The sequence below is a fragment of the Peromyscus maniculatus genome, chromosome 4, assembly GCF_049852395.1.
Source record: "Peromyscus maniculatus bairdii isolate BWxNUB_F1_BW_parent chromosome 4, HU_Pman_BW_mat_3.1, whole genome shotgun sequence".
In the NCBI taxonomy this organism is placed as follows: Eukaryota; Metazoa; Chordata; class Mammalia; order Rodentia; family Cricetidae; genus Peromyscus; species Peromyscus maniculatus.
In genome coordinates this window covers 146,701,053-146,726,161 of record NC_134855.1, presented here as the reverse complement: position 1 = coordinate 146,726,161, position 25,109 = coordinate 146,701,053, and the positions used below count along the sequence as shown (strand labels likewise).

At 39.2% G+C, this 25,109-nt stretch overlaps 1 protein-coding gene across 23 annotated transcripts in view; it reads right to left on the bottom strand.

Annotated features, from left to right (window-relative positions):
• The window catches only part of Zhx3 (zinc fingers and homeoboxes 3), a 128,010-nt gene that overhangs the window by 54,145 nt on the left and 48,756 nt on the right, over positions 1 to 25,109 (bottom strand). For all 23 annotated transcript variants that reach the window (XM_076571232.1, XM_042276712.2, XM_042276709.2 and 20 more), the window contains one exon: positions 24,960 to 25,078. The gene's annotated coding sequence lies outside the window, so the exon portion shown is untranslated. The remainder of the gene's footprint in view (positions 1 to 24,959; positions 25,079 to 25,109) is intronic.

The window sequence follows — 25,109 nt, the reverse complement described above, 5'->3', positions numbered from 1 at the left end:
GGTTTCTCACTGTTATATTCTTGCAACTTTACAGTAAGTTTGAAAGTTTTAATAGTAAGATGTTAGAAAAGATCATACTGAAAAAAAAGGAAGGCACTCAAAACACCTTACTTTACCTCTTATCCCTTTTCCTATAGTTTTCATGCATTTCCTCATTCATCTATTAAATCTTACTAGGCCATACTGTAATGTTGCCTAGCACAAGTTGCTCAACTCCAGCCTCTCTGAATTTCAGTTTCCTCATCTACAGAATGACTGTGTGTGCCTCATGGACTTTGTGTGAGGATGGGATGATATATAACCCAACCCAGTGCCTGCCAAATAAGCAATTCATAAACACTAGCTGCTGGTATGCCAATATGTCACACAGTGGAGAGCATGGGCACTACCACACATATTCCAAGTAATGCTTAAAAGACCCATATCCCAACTTCCTACCTGGCTTCCAACCCCCACCTCTTTCTGGCTTTGGGCAAAATCTTTAACCTTTCTGTGCCTCATTTCCTCATCTGTGAAACAAGAATATGTGCTACTCTCACAGCATTATTATGACAAACAATAATAAAGGTAAAGTGTTTAGGTGATGGCTACAATGTTAAGTATTGATGTTAAGAAGCTCTGGGTTGCTGTTCATTGGTAGCACATGCCTTTAATCCCAGCACTCAGGAGGTAGAGCCAGGCAGAACTCTGTGAGTTCGAGGCCAGCCTGGTCTATAAAGTGAGTCCAGGACAGGCTCCAAAGCTACACAGAGAAACCCCATCTTGAAAAAAACAAACAAACAACAACAAAAAGCAGCAGCTCTGGGCACAAGAGGACACAATGACAAAGACATACATCTTGGTCACCTCAGAATAGGAGATGGCCATGTCTGTAGTCATGGTCAGCCTATTGTGTGTGCTCTAGGAGAGATACTGCACTGGGTTTGGAAAAGCCAAAAGAGAGGTTGATGGGGTAAAGAAGGCAGAGTCAGGAATGGTGGCACATATCTGTAATCCTAGCACTAGCACTTCAGAGGTAAAGGCCAGCCTAGGCTATACATTGAGTTTGAGGCCAATGATAGCTACATGAAACTGCTTTAAAAAAAAAAGATGGGGGAGGGAGTGAAAGGGCCAAAGAGCACTTCACAGGGAGGATGGTGACTGGAGGACCAGGACTTGTAAGATGGCATGGCATTAGCTGTTAGAGCCTAACAAGGCAGGGCAGGCTGTAAGAGCCACTGCTGAGAAGAGGAATGGGTCAAAGTCAGCTGATGAACATAGACTTTGCCCTGAAAGTAACTGGAAAGAATGACCAGTCATTCAAACACTCCCCTGGACTGCAAACTAACTATGTCAACCAGTAATGGATCCCTGATTTTTCTTTCTGCTTCAGCTTCTAAAGTATGGAGTGCTGGCATTACAGGGTGGGTCTTCATGCCTGGCTCTGACTGTATCCTTGATACAGAAAAACTAACGATTTGTAACATCCATGTTTTTCAACTCAAGGTATGATGATATATCACTACTAAATAAAAAGATCCAAAGCTCCTGCCCAGGAAGAGGCTAATAGAGATGTAGAATCAGGTTGGTAGTACTACTACAGTTGGTTCACTGCTTTGAGTGAGGCTATAGCTTGGAATCTGACCCAGGAGATTAAATTCAGGAAGAGAGAAATGTCCACACAGCAACAGAGAGAAGTTGGCTCCCTCTCGATGCTGCCAGCTGGCCACACTGCCTCTTAGAGCTTGCCGAGCTTTAGTAAACACATTTTGGATTGTCATGTACACTGAGCAAACCCACTAATAGCTTTAACATCATAGTCTGAGGGGTGCAGTCAGGATAAGGGCTGGTTTTATGTTCTAAGGGACCAAATGCTGCTTCAAAATTATATAACTCAGACTATACATACAAGTATCTTTCCAACACTTCTGGAAGCTAAAACAATAGTTCATTTTAGTATTAAATAAAAACCACATTTATAGCCACCAGAGTGGTGTAGTGAAGGTACTTCTAAGTAAGGCAGATGAGCTGGCTGATACAAGTTAGGAGGGGAGCAGTTTCATTGCCTGTGAGCCCCTATGAGGAAAGGACTATGATGAGCTTGTTTGCTGCTGCATTGACAGGACCTAACACAGCGCCTGGCATGGAACTATTGCTCACAAAACATCAATCCAACCAAGTATGCCTAACTCAGCTTTGTTAAGTTCAGAAGTCTGATTTTTTTCTTTTAGTTCATTAAGAGATTAGTCAACTCACAACTAGGTAGAGAAAAACTGGCTAAACACCAAGTAAACTCAATGGAGACAAAGTAGACCCCTCACTATGAGAGGAGATAAGATTTCTTAGAGCCTCATTGTTATGTCACTCACCCAGAGCCTCTAGCAAACAGAATTCCTAGCTAGGCTGCTGCCTTAGAAACAAATTCAAAGCTCCTCAAGATCTTCAACCTACATATCTAGAATGCTCAACTTCATAGAAGCCAGAATGTCTGCCCTGGGCCTGACTTCTCTCTTCTCATGAGTAAACCAGATGTTCTGACAGATCCCTTTCCTCCAAATCCAAGACTCCATGCAGACTCCTAGTCTGCTCTCCCTGTAGACCATGATATAAATATTTTTACAAACCCCTGGCTTTTCAGATTTTTTTTTTTTTTTTTTTTTTTTTGGTTTTTCGAGACAGGGTTTCTCTGTGTAGCTTTGCGCCTTTCCTGGAGCTCACTTGGCAGATTTTTTTTTTATATATAGTGATTTAGTTTGGCTATTTCCCAATGACAAAGGAGGGACTTCATATGTTTCCAGAAGACAGTGTCTTGTCACTTCTGCATGGATGTGCTCCAGTTTCCAAGTCATCTTGATCTCAGCAGCAAACACAGTATTCAGAGAATTTCATGAAGCTGAAAGAGATCTTGAGACTCATGATTCTGTGTAAATGTGGTTTGGAAACTTTTAAACCATTAAGTGCATTATTTTATAATGACTAAGTTCATGATCACTTTGCTCTATAAAATGTTCAGAGATCTCTCTCATCAGTATGGTTTTTCATTACTATGCCCCTTTAAAGGGTCTAGAAAATTAGATGTATTAGAAAGTAAGACTAGAGGCAAGACCATGGAAAGTTACTGGTAGCATCAGTCATTGACAAGAATTCAATACTAAACTTTCCTTCATATTCTTAAGCCAGTTTCTACCAAGAACCAAAAAGTTCTTCTAATCTCATAATAGATTTTCACTTAGAAGATAAAGAAGACAGAGAAAGATACAGAAATTTTATAAGGAATCTTACATAGGTTACTTTTTTAACTTTTTTGATCAAATTTTAGGCTTTTTGAAAAATTACAGCAATAGTTCCATTTCCATACATTCCTGACATAGCTTCCTCAATGTTAGCATTTTATATAGCATAATATGTTTAGCAGAACCCAGACAACAATGTTGGCATAATACTAAACAAAAACCACATTCAAAAGACACAAGTTTTCCATGCCAATATTCTTTTCTGTCCCAGACTCCTTCCTGGGATCCCAGGATATTTAGTTACTTCTCTTTAGTCTCCTGAAGTATCTGACAATTCCCCTACTTATTTCCTTGTCATCCATACTCTTGACACTTAAAAAACTTATTCATCAGTTATTTTGTTGGCTATTTCCTTGATTTGGGTGCAGCTGCTTGTTTTCTTACTATTATACTGTTACAATTATATATTTTGGGCAAAATCTACAGTAATGATACTGGGTTTTTCTTAGTGTATATCATGGGGTAGATTATTTGACATATTACTGATAATGCTGGCCTTGGTCACTTGGTCAAGCTAATTTCTCCTCTATATATTTGCTACCTTTCATTAGTATACATGTTGAGGTAGATTATTTGAGACTATGAAAACACTGCTAAAGGTTATTACAGGAATACTCCCTCTTTGACAAACTTGCTCGCTCGCCTTAAAACTAAGTTATGGGCTGGCAAGATGGCTTGGTGAGTAAAAGCACTCTCAAGGCACAACTGAAAATTTGAGTTTGAGTCTTAAAATCCACAAACAAGCGGAGGAAGGAGAAAACCAAGTCCACATGCACACTATGTCACATATGGACATTGGGTACACATGTACAAACACACACACATACAGTAATAGTTTTTAAAAATTAAACTCGAGTGATTCATTGATATGATTTCTCCTCACTACTGTCACACAAAAAGCACTTTAGTTTTATACACACACACACACACACACACACACACACACACACACACACGATGTCTTTGAGACAGGGTCTCTCTTGGCTGTCCTGGAACTCACAGAGATCTAAGACATGTGCCATCATGCCCAGATACTACATAATTTTTAAGTATTTATTTATTTACTTAGGAAGGGGGATACCACATACCAAGGTCCATATGTAGAAGTCAGAGGACAAGTTGTGGGAATTAGTTCTCTTTTTGTAAGAAAAAGAAAACATTGTGGCACTCTCATAACCCTCCTTCAGAGACTGGCATAATAGTTATATATTCATTTTTTTTTTTTTTGTTTTTTTCGAGACAGGGTTTCTTTGTGTAGCTTTGCGCCTTTCCTGGAACTTACTTGGTAGACCAGGCTGGCCTCGAACTCACAGAGATCCGCCTGCCTCTGCCTCCCGAGTGCTGGGATTAAAGGCATGCGCCACCACCACCCGGCATCAATTTTTAACTTCTTTTTCTTTTAGTCACACTGGAGTCAGGAATCATGGGCTTCAATCCAAGTTCTACCATGGACGTAAGGCAAATTATTTAAGTTTATTCAGCTCACAATCTTTTCCTTTTTTGGCTGTGGGGTAGGAGTAGTGACTTTTTGTGAATCTGATCTATAGGGACTCACAAACTTAAGAACTCTTGTATTTATCACCTTTAATCCACAACTCCATGTTTAGTAATATATCCTATATAATATTGTACATACAAACATGTAAGAAAATTTTTATATGGTGTTAGCAAAACATAAAAATCAGGGGGCTGGAGAGATGGTTCAGAGGTTAAGAGCACCGACTGCTCTTCCAGAGGTCCTGAGTTCAATTCCCAGCACCCACATGGTGGTTCACAACCATCTGTAGTGAGATCTGACGCCCTCTTTCGTATACATAATAAATAAATAAATCTTTAAAAAAAAACATAAAAATCAGAAATAAGTTTAACATCTAACAAGGGGACTAATTAGATAAATTATGATTACACCACACTATGGAATACTATATAAACAGTGAAACAGACATGTGTATGGACTTAGTAAGATGTCCATAAAATACTATTAAATGAAAATTAGAGTTTCAAGACTATGCAATTGCAATTTTGGTAAGATAAAGGTATGGGTGAGACAGACATAGGAAAAAAGAAGGGAGACAGAATAAATGGGAAAAATAATGAGATATTTATTTACATCAAAATACATAGGAAAAATCTAAAGTTTTATAATAAACCCAACATAAATGAAGAATTATCAGATTCATTTTACTGTCTGGTTAGCCTATAACTATTATATTATTTCAACTTTTTACAAAGGCATGTTAAGTTACTTTTAAAAAACTTCTTTTTTTAAATCACACCTTTAATAATTTACTATATCTTTCTTCACACATAACCAAAATAATAAAAAAAAATGATTCCTATTTACATTGAGATGAATAAAGCAGCTTGTAAAATGCTGAGACAGCTTCGGAGACGGCCACTTTTCTTGGTAAAAACAGCAAATCTCCAAGTGATTTCACCCTTCTCATCCATCACACCTCTGAAGAAACTGGATTAGAACTCATATTCCTGAGTCCAAAGCCCCTCCCCCACTCTTCAAACCCACACACCCCGCCCCTTCTTCTTTAAGATTTTGGGAAGTACTCCTTCAGTCTTCCTTCTGTACAAGCATCAAAGGTGAGGTTTCCTGACGTGGACATTTTTGTCAAGACCTCAAGTGTTCCTCAAGTTAGTTTATTAAGCTGTGAAAAGCAATCTGTTCCCAACTAGCTATATAATTATTTTCATTAAAGTGCCACAGTGGAAAGATAAAGGACCTTGCTCTGTTGTTAACCTAGATAAAACTAATATAATGTGGGAATGAAAGTGACCACACAGCAGCAAAATCTATATTAGGATCTTGCTTAACTGCATTATTCTTTATCAAGCATATGGAAATGTTCAGATCTTATTAAACTATTAAGCAATATGACAGATGATACTTTTTCTCCACAATTAGAGTAAACATAAAAAAAAATTTCCAAAAGGAACTTTGTCAGAGACATCTCTGATTCAATATAGACTTAAGGTTTTCTCATTGGCAAAAATAATTAAATGATAAAAGAACAACCAAATGGATAGGAATTGGCTCACAGGGGAATGATATCTCAAGATAAACATGGTACAAAACCAGAAAGTTAAATGAGAAAAACCAAATGAGTCTTTGCAATAGATACCAGCAGATCATTTGCTAATATTCATTCCTAATGAAAATTCTAAGACCAAAAAAGGCAACAAAGGGGAACAGAAGCACATATGCAGGACAAGGAATATAATAATTCATTTCTAAGACAAATCCAAAGGTGGGGTATAGACCACTGTGACAGTGGTGGTTTGAATGAGAATGGTCCCAATGTCTCATATATTTGAAACTTGGTCCCCATTTGGTGGAACTGTTTGAGAAGGATCAGGGGGTGTGGCCTTGTTGGAGATGTGTCACTGAGGATGGACTTAGAGGTTTCAAAAGACATTCCCAGTATACTTTCTGCTTGTGGGTTTGAGATGTGAGCTCTCAGCTGTTGGTGCTTTCATGTCTTTGCTCCACCATCATGGATTCTAACCCTCTGAAATGATAAGCCCAAATAAATACTTTTTTTTTTTAAATGAGCTGTCTTGGTCATTGTATTTTACCAAGGCAATAGAGAAGGAACTAAGACAATGACTACCTTGAATATTTTAAAAATTCTCACTAAAGAAATAAAAAGACTAAAATAAGATCAACATACAAATTGTGTGGACAGTTAAAAATAGTATGAATTAATGTTCTTATCATTGTGAGTAAATAGTTGACACAAGGAACTTTTTGGTTCATTTGTTTTGGCTTGGAGTTTGAGAAGAAACAATTCATTGAGGCAGGGAACATGGCAGCAGGAGCAAGAAGTTGCTCTGTGTTAACAGTCAGGACGTAGAGAGACATCCTGGTGCTCAGCTCGTTTCCTCCTTTCCCCAACACTCTTTTTCATTTTAGAGCCCCATTCCAAGAGATAGTGCTACCCACATTCAGGGTGGGCCTTTCCTCTCCAGTTAGTCTGGAAGTAACCTCACACATCCAACACACACACACACACACACACACACCTCACACATCCGACACACACACACACACACACACACACACACACACACACACACACACACGTTTCCTAGGTACTTCCAAATCCAGTCAAATTGACAGTGAAGATTAACCATCCCCAAAGTGTTGTTTGCAGAAGAAAGAGCTAGAAGAGCATTTTTCTTCTTAAATTTGGGAGAGCTACCCTTCATACATACATATAACTTTGCATATGTACTCTGGAGAATAGAAATAATTTTATGGATTATTTTTAAGGAACATCAGTTGAACACTGAGATAGGGAAAGTGAGGTCACACAGTGGACATCTATATCTCCAGATGCTACATTTGGCCAAAGCTAAAAACTGTTCATTGCTAAACTCCTTAAAAATGTAAGAGGACACTACCTGGTAGCCTATTTTTTACTCATCAAGTAAGGATTCAATGGTCTATGAATGCATTGCTTATTTGTATGGACCAAATGGCAATCAGGAAGAGTATATCTCTCCTACTGTTTCCCCCTTAGAAAGCTAAATTAACAGTGGTGTAGCACATGACATACTAGATGTCATTCATTCTAAATACTTTACACATGGTACCTCTTTTAACCCTCATCACCGTCTGTGGTAGTCAATATTATTATTGACTCCAAGTTAACAGATGAGCAAACTGAGACACTTATGAAGTAATAACTTGGCTTCTGGTCATGGCCAAGAGTTCAACCTGGGCAGTATGGCTCTAGAACCTGGCTCTTAGCACTACTGCCTCCTGTTGTTAAAGAACTGTTTTCTAGAGGAGAGTCACAACCTGTGAATTAGAATTCTGGAGAAAATAGAATTGAACAAGACTGAAATGGCAGAAGGAAATGACTTCAAGAGTAGAAAAAGCTAAAAGAAGAAACCAGAAGCCCCCCCCCCCCCGGGGGCTCATATATAATTAGTAATCAAAAGAGTCACCACAGAATGTGTACAGCCTAGAAACATCTGAAAACAGAAATAATGTAGAAAGAAAACAAAACAAAAAGACTTTCAAGTAAACAAGTCAAACAAGCAGATGGCTCAAAAGGGATCAGGCCCTTATTTTTTATAATATCTAAAGTCTAAAGACAAGGAAATCAAAGATGTACAGACCTCAAAGGGTCTTAAAATCTGAACAAACTAGAACATTGCTGTTATGTGTGAGCAGGATACAGCTGTCATATGTGAATAATCAAGCATGAAGCCACAGCTCCCCAGACCAGGTACCCTTGTCATTTCTCTGCCACCAAGCTGTTCCCAAGGCCTCACTGAGTCCAGGACAGGCTAGTTTGGGTGCTGTGTGGGATCTTAGCATGCAGGCATAGCTTTTAGTTTTCTGAGAATCCAGTGGCTTAGTGTGCCCTTATCCTATTGTCTCTGAGTATGTGTCCCCACTAACCACTGCCCCTTGTGGGCAATCATCTCTTCCACACCAGTTCTTTGCTTCTAGCAGAAAAGCATGGACTTGGCATTAGGTCCTGGCTTGCAATCCCACTAGCTTGCCTTGGAGCTTTAGTTTCCTGGCTCACAAAGCAAAGTAATAATTTCCATGCACAGGGTTCTTGAGGAGATCAAGAAAGCCATCTGAAGAGCCTTAGCCACTACATGCTGGACATTAAACTGCTCATTATGTTTTGATCTCCTGCACACAGAGTTTGGCCTTTTCCAAGAGTTTGTTTTATTTTCTGCCTACATGCTCTACTTGAAGTGGCTCATACCTACGGTTAGGACATCACATTTTCCTTGAAGCAAGTGAATACTACACCTTATCTACAGCCCCTGATGGCCCATTTCAGCTTCTAAGTGTTTCCCTAGATATCAGCAAGTTCAAAAATAAATCTCTTCTGCCTATTTCCAAATTTGTTTGTTCTCTCCTCATACACTCAATCGCAGCTGGTCAACAGTTCTATCTATCATTGCCTTCTACAAAACTAACAAAGCAAGCCTTTGGTGACATCCAAATTCACCTTTAATTCACTACACAGATACCTCAAACAATCAATCTTCTCCATTCCCACTGTGGACTCCTTACACCGACAGCCTTCACCTCTCATCTAGAGACAACCACAGTTGCTTAGATCACTTCTCTTCCTGAAGTTTGTTTCACAGAATCACCCTTCTAAGAACGAACTCCAAGCACAACTTCCCTCCTATAAGATTTCAGATGTGTAGCCCATAGGATCCAGACTTAAACTTGCTGGGCAGGCACTCAAGTGCTTCACAACTGGTCTCAATCTCCCCTTTGTCCCATTTTATCCCTAGCCACTCTTCCAAGGACAAGGTGACACCTAGGTGTGCCTTCCCTTTTTCTCTGTTTCACAACACCACTGCTACCACCACCACCCCACTGTCAAAGCAACTCTCAGCTCATACAATTTCTATGCCAACAAACAAAACACATTCTCTTCCCACTCCCTGTCTCAAATACATCTGACATATCATCACTTGTGCAACTGTTGTTAGGTTTGCATCACCTGTAACAACTTAAGCTAGACTGAGGATCTTGAAGGCAGGGGCAGAGCTATGTTTTCCTCTGTATCTTCTGCCCTCACTCATTGTCTATCAATTCTAGACAAGACCTCAGTAGTCATAAACTAAATTGATCAGAAATTTAAAATAAAATCATAAGACACAACTAAATCTCAGAAGAATATATACACTTTAGAGACTATATATAGAATGTAAGGAAAAGGAAAAAAAAGGTAGACAAGAGGAAATACAAAGATTAGGAAGAAAAGATGCCAAGAAAGGGAGAAATTGAGTTTCTGAATATGGATGGAATAGTACATTCCTGCTTCTGCTCTGATGTATGTACACAAAGACACATTCTTTTTAGCACTAGCAGAATTCAAAAAATTGTTCACCTTTAAAATTCATTTCAAGGCTAAAGGAAACAAATAATACTCTATGAAAAGGAACTAATATTAAAATGAAGAAATAAATTCAGAAAACAGAAGAAAATGCAATAGCTACCCTAAAAACAGAAAGCATAAATATCTACATCAGACACAAAATCTCCAAGAAAGGTTAACACAAAGGTGAAACCCAACAATATTCTGCTTGCTAGAGAAAAAAATCTCTAAAGTATTAGTGAACCTAGGAAATGTTACAAAATCACTGCAAAAGAAATCATATTGTAGACTATTTTTAAAATAGAGACTGGAGAGATGGCTCATAAATTAATAGTGCTTACTGTTCCTGCAGAAGACTCAAATTTGTTTCCTAGCGCCCATGATGGGCCTCTCACAACTCCAGCTCCAGGGGGATCAAACACCCTCTTCTGGCCTCTATGGGTACCCACAAAAATGCACACACATGTATATTATAATAAAAATAAATCTTAAAAAGGAAACAGAGCCCACTATAATTGCAGAACTCAGGAGGCAGAGGCAGGCATATCTCTTGAGTTCAAAGCCAAGCTGGTAAACATAATGAGTTCCAAAAGAAAAAAGAAAAGAAAAGAAAAAGTAAGAAAGAGAGAGCAAGAAACAGAACAAGTATCTCTTTTAGTAATACAAAATAAAAATTAATTATACAACTAAAGTTATAGGATATTTGTGCACTGTGTGAAGATATATTGCTGTGATTGATGTAATAAAGAGCTGAACAGCCAATAGCTAAGCAGGAGGTATAGGTGGGACTTCCGGGCAGAGAGAGAACTCTGGGAAGAAGGGAGGAGTTGCCAGCCAGACACAGAGGAAGCAGGATGGGCAGAACAGAGATGAGGTAACAAGCCTCTTAAAAGAGTGCAGATGAAAAAATATGGGTTAATTTAAGTTATAAGAGCTAGTTAGAAACAATAAGCCTAAGCTAAAGCCAAGCTTTTATAATCAATAAGTCTCCGTGTCATTATTTGTGAGCTGGCTGCACAAAGAAGAATCCAACTACATATGGCATCCAACATGGAGACTCAAATATCTACAAAGGGCCCGAGAAAGCAGTCTCTCAGGTAGGCTCCACCCTTTAAGAGGCCCTGCTGTGCAGCTGAGCACTTGAGCAACTGACACTGGGTACAAACTCCTGCTTCAGGCAGACACAACACATTCCCAGAGCTGGGGCAGGTAATGTGGCTCCAGGGCCAGGTACCCGCAGGCATGAGACTAGGCTCTCACAGAACCAAGGGGGGCAGAGCCAGCCACCAGTGCCACTTCGTGTTGGTAGCTTATAAGTTTAAGATTTGTCTCATATGGAAAGAGAATCCTACAAGCACACCTGCAAAAAACCAGGTCCAGACACAGTCATTAAAAAGTAGTTTAAAAATAATAAAGTCTTCAAAGAAAGAGTAAAGTAATATAAAAACATAAGGATGTAAGGATGGGAAATATTACATTACAGGGAGTTTGAACCTTACATGGTACTTTATTAATTTTGAATTTCTTGAATGCTAATGAACAAAGAACAACCTCTGCTGAGAGACATTGGATTATGAAAGGGACTGCTAAATTAAACCAGCCTATATACTTTAGAGATGTCTTGGCTTCAGGATGGAAGTTGGAAAATGTGTTGTGTTGTGGGAGAGACCATGCTTTTTTCAAAGGAAATGAAAAACTATGGATTCCTTCAAAGTTAATAAAGATCAAAGTTGACCAGGGAAGACCTCTTAGGGATCTTGGCTACAGATATGAGGGGAAAGCCAAGAAATACTACAGGACAGGTAATGTACATGCAGATCCCTCAATATGGGAACAGCTCTGAGACTGGATGAGACATGATAAATCTTGTTGGTTATCGAGTCCTCATGACTTGTTATATTACAGTTTGGATATGCAATCCAAATGGACTTATAAAATTGACAGAACCTTTTACCTTCTCAAACGTAGAACAAGAAAATCATCTTTAGCTGTCTTGTGCACACCACACATTCCATACTTTTGTTAATACAGATATGTATGATACCTTTAAAAGTTTATGTGTTTTCAGAAAAAAAGGACCAGATGCTAAAGACAAGTAGCCCAGGTGATCCAGCCTCTCTATTGCAGTTTCTTCAAAATTCTGCATCCAGAACAACTTCAAAGCTGCTAGCTGAGATGGTCCAGCCTCACAGACTATTCCAGCTAAGATTTTAGATAAGCTCTACACTTTTCCACCATACAGAGAATAAACAAATAATAATAATAATACAGCCAGCTCTCCCAGGATTTGACCATTATCCCAATTTTCTAAGGGTCTCCTAGAGATGCTATCACCCCTAGACAACAGGAAGATGTTAGAGAACATGATGCCCACATTTCCAAGAGATGGGTGAATGTTTTTTGCTCATTCAATGGATTGTGGATGTTTATCATCCTTTAGGGGGGTTGGTGGCAAGCTGTTGTTGGTCATGATTAGTAAGAAAGCAGAGCAAAGGAGATTAGATTCAGGGATCTCTTTCTGAAGGAGGGGGATCTAGTATAAAAATGATAGGAAAAAGGGTAGATTATTGAATCTACTTTAAGCTAAAATAACATTGCTAGTCTCAAATACTTACATTGGTATGGATTTTTGTATATAGATATAAATTTAAGATTATTTTTGTTTTAACATAATGTATATATGTTTCTACTATTGTTTAACATATTGCACCTATGTAGCTCATTTTAATGTAAAGTTCTAATCCTTAAAGGATATTATTAAAACTGTTTAAGATAATTAAGAAATATAGGTTAGCCGGGTTGTGGTGGTACACGCCTTTAATCCCAGCACTCGGGAGGCAGAGGCAGGTGAATCTCTGTGAGTTCAAGGCCAGCCTGGTCTACAGAGCGAGATCCAAGAAAGGCACAATGCTACACAGAGAAACCCTGTCTCAAAAAACAAAAACAAAAACAAAAAAAATGTAGGTTAGTATCTATAACAATCAAATTTGTGCCATGTTAGGCATGTTTTCAAGGTCAAACAGAGATATATTTTAGATAGACAGATGATCTTTAAAAACTTCAGAGAACTACAGAATATGGCATTTAAAATGTTTTAATAATATATAAGGCTTTTCATGATAGTGAAACATGTCTGCTCTTGGCAGCACCAATCTACTTCAAAAAAGGATAATGGTCACCAAGGAACCTCCATATGGAGTTTGCTTTCATTGCGGCAAAGTCAGCCACTGGGCAAGAAACTGCCCTTGCCTTGACTGCTAAAAATATGCTGTCCAAATTGGACAAGTAAGACACAAAAGAAGGTGACTGCCTGTGGGGGCCATCCTACCCCCACATCCGACATCATTTCCCCAGGGTACTCTTGAGCAGGAGCAACATGAAATATTAGATAGAAAGATAGCTGGAGAGAGAGAGAGAGAGAGAGAGAGAGAGAGAGAGAGAGAGAGAGAGAGAGAGAGAGAGAGAGAGAGAGAGAGAGAGAGAGCGCGAGCCTGGATGAGAGAGCCTGGATCCTAATCCTGGATCAGAGTTGCACCCACCCATTAGGACACATAGAGGCAGGTACCGCTGATACCAAAATTCCCTCGGGGATTGCTCATCTGCCCCAGCCAATCATTGAGAAAGAATGAAAGCACTCAAAACAACCATTTCCCACAGCTCCTTCAGAGACTCCAGCTCGGTCTTGGCTCATGACTTTCCCCAGAAACAGTCCCTGATGCCACAGTGGCAGCTTTCTCTGCTAACTGCTTCTGAAGATAGGGGCTTCTGTTCTGATTCTGCTTCAGCTTTTTCGGGGTTGGCACTGCTTTTCTTGAAGCTGTCTGACCACTGCAGGAATCTTAGTATCCCCGGAACGCACTCAAACTTGGAGGTACTGGCTTTCTGGCCCCTTGCTAAGGAGATACAAGGCTAATAGAGAGGGTTTGCATTGCTTCAGGGTATCTTTTTTTTTCTCTCTTTTTTTGGTCTTTTGAGACAGGGTTTCTCTGTGTAGTTTTGTGCCTTTCCTGGATCTCGTTCTGTAGACCAGGCTGGCCTCGAACTCACAAATCTGCCTGCCTCTGCCTCCCGAGTGCTGAGATTAAAGGCATGCGCCGCCATCACCTGGTCGCTTCAGGGTATCTTTGTGCTAGAGAGATTATGAGCAACCTTTTCATTCTGATAGATGCCCACCCAGAAACAATCATGAATGCCACAGCTGCAACCACAGCCTAAAGGCTCATCTTCATTGCTTCCTCCCAGCCAGCAGTTTCCTGCCTCACTGGGCTCTCTGGCTTTCTGCCTGCACTCTCCCAAGTTCTATGGCTAAGTTCTCTCTAGCCTCCAGGGATTCTGACTGCTGTTTTTCCTGGTTTGAAAGAAAGACAGAACTTAGCAGAGAGGTTTTGCCCTGTTCCAAGAGATTTGTTATTTTTTTCTTAGAGTGAATCACAGGTGATTTTTCCCATAGAAGTCCAGGTGAACCTAATCTTGCTCTTACAGAAAGAGAAAAATCTAAGAAACAAAGTTCTGAAAGGCTTTTTAGTTTTTTAGAGAGAGATTAATTTTTCCCAAGAAAGCTTTCAGTTTTTGAGAAAGACCACCAAGATTTTCCAAAATTTCTATTCTCTAAACTTTGGCTTCAATGACCAAGAGGAAACTAATTCTGATGGTACCATATTGTACAAGTTTTCTCAGGCACTGCTGACAGAGCGGAGAGTCTTTATTTCATCCTCATCTGCCTCAGGGGAAATTCTCTCCTCTGCTGGTTGGGACCAACGGTTTCCCACAGGAATCTTTTTCTCCCCATTAAGCTCTTCTTTGATAGATATTTCCTCTGATTTTTCCAAGCTTGTATTCCTAGTCCCATAGTTGGAAAATTAAGAACATGGTGTCTGTCTTGCTGCTTATCTTAATCTACTATACCCTAAATTTTTTCTTTCTTAAATTACATTCCTACATTCTACTTTTCTAAGTTTTTTTCTACATTATATTACTACACTCTACTTTCCTTAAATTTCATGCCCCAGTTTAATCTTATCCTATATTCCGATATATTTTTCTAAATTTTTCCTACATTACCTTACATTTTCCCCTTAAGATAGAAAGACAGAGTGGAGAGAAAAAAATATGAAACCTTAACAGAGAAAATTCTACACTGCAGCCTTCTCTTGGATATCCTTTCAGTACCCCCCCTCCCCCGCTTTTTCTTTTTCTGTCAAGGATAAAACCCCTTGCCCTGCTTTTCTTTTTTCACTACAAAACCTGACTGTACCAACTTCTTACTGGCAAAACCCAACTCCTACTTTTGCCAAGTACCCTGGAATTTTTTCTTTTTTATCTTTGTCCCTGTCCACTGTCACCATCTGTGGAGGGCCATCCCACCCCCACATTTCCCCAGGGTACTCTTGATCAGAAGCAGCAAGAAATATTAGATAGAAACATATAGATAGATAGATAGATAGATAGATAGATAGATAGATAGATAGATAGATAGACAGACAGACAGACAGACAGACAGACAGACACAGAATAGCCTCAGGAGGGCCTACATCCTTATCCACTGGACCCTGTCTCTGCCAAAGGGCTTTTAAAGGAATGCCAAGGGGAGGAGCAAAAAACCTCCCCCCAGGCATAGCCAAGTGCAGACCCTTCCAACCACCTTGCAACCTTGCCCCATGGTCAAATCATCCCCTTATGAAGCTCTACTGTGTCAGGCAAACTCAGGTTTCACAAGGAAACTTCCATGAGCTCCCACAACTGCCAAATTTTACCAAGACAAGGTAAGACATTCCTTCAAAATTCCTGCTTCACAAAAAAGTTTGTCAGATATTTTAGACCTGTAGGCCAAAGATGGATGCCCTAATGCTGCAGAGGAACCTTGGGTGACTGTCCAGGCAGCCAGATATCTCTGTCATTTCTATAGTTTTCGAAGTCGTTTGCTCTACTATGGTGATATTTTAATTTTACTGAGATGTGATTTTATTTGTATGTTAATAAAGTTGCCTGGGGGTCAGAGCTAATAGCAAGCCATAGCAGAAACTGGGTGGTGGTGGTGGTGGTGGTGGTGGTGGTGGTGGTGGTGGTGGACGCCTTTAATCCCAGCTCTTGGGAGGCAGAGCCAGGCGGATCTCTGTGTGTTCAAGGATACAGCCAGCATGGAGACACACGCCTCTAATCTCAATATTAACCATAGAAAACCTGGAGGTCTGTACAGACGGGCAGTGACGAGGAGGTCATGTGGTTGGGTTTACAACTAATGAGAAGGCAGAATAGAAAGTCAATAAAAAGCACAAACACACACAAAGTAGGTCTCTTGCAGAGAGGTAGGACAGCAGTGGCAGTGAAGGGTAAGGTTTTTAATCTCAGCTCTTAGCTATTGCTCTGACCTCTTGGCTTTCATCTCTGAATTGGCTCTGTGTTTCTTATTTAAAAAGACGGTTACATCTACACTCTACGCTTCCTGTTTACTCAGGTAATATATCTTTCTCGGGGGTCTTTGATGGGGTTGAAGACTAGATAGTTATAGTTACAGTTTTCCTTGTCATGAAATTCAGAAAAGAAACTCACAAGAGAGGTGTAAAGTATATGAAGTTGAGAGACATAAAAGCTTAAATTCCTTATCTAAGAAAATGTTTTGAGGTCTAAAAAGCCAGTTTTGGGTTGGTAATACATGTTGGGATAAAGAGTGAATTGGGTAGAAAACTTTGGACTCATTAAGATAAGATAGATAATGGAGTATTTTCTCTGAATTGGCCAAATGCAAATGCACTGGAAACTGTGAATGTAATTCTTACCTGATAATAGTTCTTACTGTATATAGTTTTATTGCTTTATAGCTAAAACCTTTCCTTTTTATTTAGACCAAAAAAGGGGGAAATATTGTGGGATATTTGTACACTGTGTTAAGATGTATTGCTGTGATTAGTGTAATAAAAAGCTGTTTGGCCAATAGCTAGGCAGGAGGTATAGGCAGGACTCCTGGGCACAGAGAAAACTCTGGAAAGAAAAAGGGTGCGAAGTCACCAGCCAAATGAGGAGGAAGACAGGATGGGCAGAAGAGAGATGAGGTAATAAGCCTTGTAGAAGAATGTAGATTATAAGAGCTAGTTAAGAACAAACCTAAACTAAGGCCAAGCTTTTATAATTAATAAGTCTGCATGTTGTTATTTGTGAGCTGGAGGCCCAAAGAAAAATCTGAATACAAACTAAGACACAAACAAAGGAATTTCAAGGAACTTAAAAGGAATTACATTTTGTTTTGTTTTGTTTTTGAGACAGACTTTTGTTTATGTAGCCAAGGCTATTCTCAAACTGGAAGTAATTCTCCTGCCTTGTAGAGTGCTGGTTATTAAACATATGTGTCATCATGCCCACTTTTAAGAAACAACAATCTGAGATATCACCTTACACCTGTCAGAATGGCTATGATCAAAAACACTAATGACAGTCTATGTTGGAGAGGATGTGAAGCAAAGGGAACACTCCTTCACTGTTGGTGGGAATGCAAACTTGTACAACCACTGTGGAAATCAGTATGGCAGTTTCTCAGAAAATTGGGAATTGATCTACCTCAAGATCCAGCCATACCACTCTTGGGCATATACCCAAGGAATGCTCAATCATACCACAAAGATATAGGTTCAACTATGTTCATATCAGCACTATTCATAATAACCAGAACCTGGAAACAACCTAGATATCTTTCCTTTTATTTTTTAGGTTTTGTGTCAAAGCCAGGTATGATGGTACATATGTAATCCTAATACTCCTTTGGAAGCTGAGGCAGAATTTTACCTTCAAGAGTATCATGAGCTTTATAGCAAACTCTGACTTAAAGAAAAAAAAACCAAGAAAGTTTAATATTACTACTTTCTTTTTTGTTGTTGTTGTTGATTGTTGTTTTTTTCAAGACAGGGTTTCTCTGTGTAGGCCTGACTGTTCTGGAACTGACTCTGTAAACCAGGCTGGCCTCAAACTCAGAGATCTGCCTGACTCTGCCTCCTGAGTGCTGGGATTAAAGGTGCAAACCACCACCCAGGAAAAGTTGACTATTTCAAATAGGAATAGCTGTGAATAAACTAAAAGTGATACTACTAGTAAATGTGATTAGAAAAGAATAAACTTGAGAAAATCGCACTCAAAAAAGAAACAAAATATTAAAAAGAGATAATTTCCATGTATTGTTAAGTGTGGGTTAAAACCAAATAGCTGTGTCTGGCTGCCATGCCCTTGTCCCCAACTCCTGCAGACTTCCACTGCCTAGGTGCAGGCCACACCAGTCAGAAGAATTGGTACAGGCCTTGAGAGTCTGAAAAACATTTATAGGCAAAACAAGCCAGAAAAACAGATAGGTGAACTCAGGCAGACTCCCTGCTAGACCACCATATCCTACCCCCCCCCAACTCAGGTAGAAACCCTTGCTGTACCAAAGGCCAAGCTAGCCACTAGAACTCCAGCCACCAACTTGGACAGAGATTCCCTACTGGATCAGAGGTCATGTTGGCTGCCAGAAATCCAGGCCACAAAGACCAAAAGACCAAAAAGGAAACAGAAACCAACAAACAAAACACCCATTACACAAAGGCAAATTCAGAAATCAGCACCTAGACCCATAATCATCCCAAACCCAGATGCCTAAATGCCAGTGTAAGGACACAAACAACAGAAAAGGCAATATGGTACCACCAGAGCCTAGCTATTCTACAACAGCAACAACTGAATATTCCAACACAACTGTAGTACAAAAGAAGACCTTAAAATCAACTTCATGAAGATGATAGAGGTCCTTAAAGAGGAAAAAAGTCCCTTAAAGACATTGAGAAAAAGACTATCAAAAATTGGAGGAAAACAATAAATCCCTTAAAGAATGCCAAGAAAGCCAAGAAAAACCAAACCAACAGGTGAAGGAAAGTGTTTAAGACCTGAAAACGGAAATAGAAGGAATACAGAAAATACAAACTGAGGTAATTCCGGAAATGGAAAATCTAGGTAAGTGAATAGGAACTACAGACACAAGCAACACCAACATAATAGAAGAAATGGAAAAGAAAACCTCAGACGGTGAAGATACAAAAACAAACAAACAAAAAACCAAACAAACAAAAAAAGATTCATCAAAGAAAATATTAAATCTAAAAAATTCCCAACACAAAACATCCAGGAAAATCTGAAAAGATCAAACATAGAATAATAGGAATAGAAGGAGGATGAGAATTCCATATCAAAAACCCAGAAAATATGTTCAACAAAATCATATATGAAAATTTTCCTAACCTAAAGGACATGCCTATAACGGTACAAGAAGCTTACAGAACACCAAATAGATTGAACCACAAAAATCCCCACATCACATAATAATCAAAATACTAAGCATACAGAACAAAGAAAGAATACTAAAAATTGCAAGGAAAAAAAGCCAAGTAACATATAAAGGCAGACCTATTAGAATTACATCTGACTTCTCAACGGGGACTCTAAAAGCCAGAAGGGCCTGGACAGACGTCTTGCAGACTCTAAGAGTCCATGGATGCCAGTCCAGAGTACTAAACCCAGTAAAACTTTCAATCACCATAGATGGAGAAAACAAGACATTTCATGACAAAGTCAAAATTAAACAGTATCTATCCACAAGCCCAACCTTCAAAAAACATACTAGAAGGGAAACTCCAACCTAAGGAGGTTAACTACACCCATGAAAACACAAAAGAACATACTTTCTTCTCAGTACTTCATGGAATATTCTCCAAAACTGACCACATACTTGATCCCAAAGCAAGTCTCAACAAACACAAGAAAACTGAAATAACCTCCTGTATCCTATCAGATCACCATGGATTAAATCCAGACTGCAACAACAAAAGAAAGTCTACAAACTCATGGAAACTGAAAAACTCTCTAGTGAACTACTACTAGGTCAAGGTAGAGATAAAGAAATTAAAAACTTCCTAGACATCAATGAAAATGAATACACAGCATACCCAAACTTATGGGACACAATGAAATTGGTGCTAAGACAAAGTTCAGAGCACTAAGTGCCTTCATGAAGAAATTGGTGAGATATACTAGCAACTTCACAGCACACCTGAAAGCTCTAGAACATAAAAAAGCATTAACACACACAAGAGGAGTAGATGGCAGGAAATAATCAAACTGAGAACTGAAATTAATAAAATAGAAAGAAAATACAAGGGATCAATGAAATAAAGAGTTGTTTCTTTGAGAAAAACCAACAAGATAGACAAACTCTTATCTAAACTAACCAAAAGGCAGAGAGAGAATATCCAAATTAACAAAATCAGAAATGAAAATGGGGACATAACAACAGACACTGAGGAAATCCAGAGGATCATTGGGGTCATACTTCAAAAACCTGTACTCTACAAAATTGGAAAAACCTAAAAGAAATGGACAATTTTCTCAATATATACCACATACCAAAGTTAAATCAAGATCAGATTAAACAATTTAAATAGATTTATAACCTCTAAGAAAATAGAAGCAGTTACTAAAATTTTCCCAACCAAAAAAAAAAAAAAAAAAAAGACTAAGGGCCAGACAGTTTTAGCACATATTTCTACCAGACTTTCAAAGAAGAGCTAATACCAATCCTCCTCAAACTATTCTACAAAGTAAAAACAGAAGGAACATTGCCAAATTCATTTTATGAGGTCACAGTCACCCTGATTGTCAGATCACATAAAGATTCAAAAAAAGAAAGAGAATTACATATCAATTTCCCTCATGGACACTAATGCAAAAATACTCAAATATTTGCAAACTGAAACTAAGAACACATCAAAAAGATCATCCACCATGATCAAGTAGGCATCATCCCAGAGATGCAGGGATGGTTCAATATATGAAAATCTGTCAATGTAATCTACTATATAAACAAGCTAAAAGAAAAAACAAAAACATGATCACCTCATTAGATAATGAAAAAGTCTTTCGCATGCTTTTTTTTTCATGCTAAAAGTCTTGGAGAGATTAGCAATACAAGAAACATACCTAAACATAATAAAAGCAATATAAAACAGGTCTACAGCCAACATCAAATTAAATAGAGAGAAACTCAAAGCAATTCCACTAAAATCATTAACAAGACAAAGCTGTCCACTCTCTCCATATCTATTCAATATAGTACTTGAAGTTCTAGCTAGAGCAATAAGACAACTAAAGGAGATCAAGGGGATACAAACTGGAAAGGAAAAAGTCAATGTATTGCTATTTGCAGATGATATGATAGTAAATATAAACAACCCCAAAAATTCTACCAGGAAATTCCTACAGCTGATAATACCATCAGCAAAGTGGCTGGATACACGATTAACTCCCAAAAATCAGCAGTCTTCTGATATACAAATAACATAAGGGCTGAGAAAGAAACCAGGGAAACAATACCCTTCACAATAGCCACAAATAATATAAAATATCGGCGTAATTCTAATCAAGCAAGTGAAAGACCTATATTACAAGAACTTCAAGTTTTTGAAGAAAGAAATTGGAGAAGATATCAGAAGTTGGAAATATCTCCCATGATCAGGGATGGGTAGAATTAATATAGTAAAAATGGCCATCCTACCAAAAGCAATCTATAGAGTCAGCACAATCTCCATTTAAACTCCAACACAATTCTTTACAGTCCTTGAAAGAACAATACTCAACTTCATATGGAAAAACAAAAAACTCAGGATAGCTGAAATAATCAATATAATAAAAGAACTTCTGGAGGTATCACCATCTCTGATTTCATGCTGTACTACAGAGTTGCAGTAATAAAAACCACATGGTATTGGCATTAAAACAGACATGTTGATCAATGGAATTGAAACAAAGTCCCAGATATAAGTTGACACACCTACAGACACTTGATTTTTTATAAAGAAGCCAGAAATATACAATGGAAAAAAAGCATCTTAAACAAATAGTGCAGGTCAAACTGGATGTTGGTATGTAGAATGCAAACAGATCTATATCTATCACCCTGCACAAAACTCAAGTCCAAGTGGATCAAAAACCTCAACATAAAACCAGATACATTGAACCTGATAAAAGAGAAAGTGGGGAATAGCCTTGAACACACAGGAGACAACTTCCAGAATAGGACACCAATAGTACAGGCACCAAGATCCACAATTAATAAATGGGAACTCATGAAACTAAGAGATTCTGTAAGGCAAAGGACACTGTCAACAGGACAAAATGGCAGCCTACAGAATGGGAAATTTTTCACCAACTCCACATCTGACATAGGGCTAATAGCCAAAAAATATAAAGAACTCAAGAAACTATACATCAACAAACTAAATAATACAATTTAAAAATGGGGTACAGATCTAAACAGAGAATTCTCAACAGAGGAATCTCAATTGGCCACGAAACACTTAAATGTCCAACATCCTTAGGTATCAGAGAAATGCAAATCAAAATGGCTTTGAGATTCCATCTTAATATCTGTAAAGATGTCTAAGATAAAAAAAAAAACACAAGTAAAAGCTCACACTAGTGAGGATGTGGAGCAAGGGGAACACTCCTCCATTGCTGGTGGGAATGCAAACTGGTGGTTTCTCAGAAAATTTGGAATTGATCTACCTCAAGACCCAGCTATACCACTCCTGGACATATACCTAAAGGATGCTCCATTAATCCACAAGGACACTTACTCAACTATGTTCCTAGCTGCTTTATTCATAATAGCCAGAAGCTGAAAAATAGTATGTTTATTTTATAAGTGGGCTACCAGACTGCTGGGGCTTGGCAGGACCTGGAGAGAAAAACTCCAGCTACAGCCTTCAAAGAAAAAATGGATGAAGAAAATGTGGCGCATTTACACTATGGCATATTAGTCATCTGTTAAAAATAGCATCATGAAATCTGCAGGCAAATGGATAAAACAAGAAAAAAAAATCATCCTGAGTGAGGTAATCCAGACCCAGAAAGAAAAACATGGTATGTTCTCACTTATAAGTAGATATTAGCTGTAAAGTAAAAGATAATCATGTTACAGTCCACAGACCCAGAGAGGCTAAGTAACAAGGAGGGCTTACCAGAGATGCAAGGATCTCTCTGGGAAGGAGAAATAGAATAAATGTTCAGGGTGGACTAGGGGCAGGTGGGGTTCAGCAGGAGGGATCAGGTTGGTTCTGTGGGATGGTCTGTATGTCAAATGCTCTGATTGGTCAATAAATAAAACATTGATTGGCCAGTGGCCAGGCAGGAAGTATAGGCGGGACTAACAGAGAGGAGAATTGAGAGAAGAGGAAGGTGGGAGGAGACACTGCCAGCCGCCGCCATGACAAGCAGCATGTGAAGATGCCAGTAAGCCACGTGGCAAGGTATAGATTTATAGAAATGGATTAATTTAAGATGTAAGAACTGGATAGCTAGAAGCCTGAGCCATTAGGCCAAACAGTTTAAACAATATAAGTCTCTGTGTTTACTCGGTTGGGTCAAAGTGGCTGTGGGACTGGCAGGTGAGAGAGATTTGTTCTGACTGTGGGCAAGGCAGGACTGGAGAAAACTCCAGCTACAGGTTGGGGTGGGAGAAAATACTAGGAGAAACAACTGGAATTGGGGGGCACTTGGGAGTGAGGTAGAAACCTAGTGTAGTGGAAACTCCATGGAATCTACCAGAGTAATCCTAGCAAAGACTCCTAGTAATGGGGGACATGGACCCTGAACTGGCCATCTTCTGTAACCAGGCAAGGTTTCAAGTGGAGATATTGGGACACCAACCCAGCCACAAAACCTTTGACCTACACTTTGTCCTGCCTGCAGAGCGTTCTGGGACCAGAGCCTAGCAGAATCATCATCAAAGAGTCCAAAGAGACTTTATCCAGCAACTGATGGAAGCAGATGCAGAGTCCCACAGCCAAACATTAGGAGGTGGTCTAGGAGTCCTGCAGAGGAGGGGGAGGAAGGATTGGAGGAACCAGAAGGGTCAGGGACACCACAAGAACAGGGCTCACAGAATCAACTGACCAGGACTCATGGGGGTTCCCAGAGATCAGGGTGCCTGTAGGGGTCTGACTTAGGTCCTCTGCATATGTGTTATAGCTAAGTAGTTTGATGTTCTTATGGGATTCCTAACAGTGGGATCAGGGGCTGTCTCTGACTCTTTTGCCTGCTTGTGGGACCTTTTCCCCCTACTGGGTTGTCTCATCCAGCCTTGATGTGATGGTATGTGTCTGATCTTATTGCAGCTTGTTATGCTGTGTTTGGTTGATGTCCCTGGGAGGCTTGCTCTTTTCTGAGGGGAAGGGGAATGGGAGTGGATATGGGGGAGAGGGGAGAGGGGAGGTGGGAGGGAGGGACTTGGGGGATCAGAAACTGCAGTTGGGATGTAATATATGACAGAAGAATAAAAATTTTAAAAAATAAAAATGAGCCAGGTAGTGGTGGCGGTGCACGCCTTTAATCCCAGCACTCGGGAGGCAGAGGCAGGCAGATTTCTGTGAGTTCAAGGCCAGCCTGGTCTACAAAGTGAGTTCCAGGAAAGGCGCAAAGCTACACAGAGAAACCCTGTCTTGAAAAAAACCAAAAATAAATAAATAAATAAAAATTTTAAAAAATAAAAATAAATAAAAAATAAAAATGAAATAAAAAAGACCACCAACAACCAATATCTGTGTGTGCTGCATTTGGAGATGGAGGCCAAAGCTACATGAGACTTAACACCAATACCACCACTCCACCATGAAAAAAAAAACTTTTTAATTAAAAAAAAAAGAATGTTAGACAGTAATGAAAACTAAATATGACTATAACACCTCAGGTATTACAGTCTTGTAATGGATAAAGCAATAATTTTGTTAAAATAGAGACCTACTTCTTGTCCTTGGGCCAAACATTCTCACTTCATCATCCTCTCCAGGGCCCCCTTCACTTGCTGCAGTCCTGTGGCATATTTAAAGAGTCACTTATTGCCTCGGCAGTTGCAATTCAGTCCTGTAAAAGAAGCATCATGCCATCACCTCAT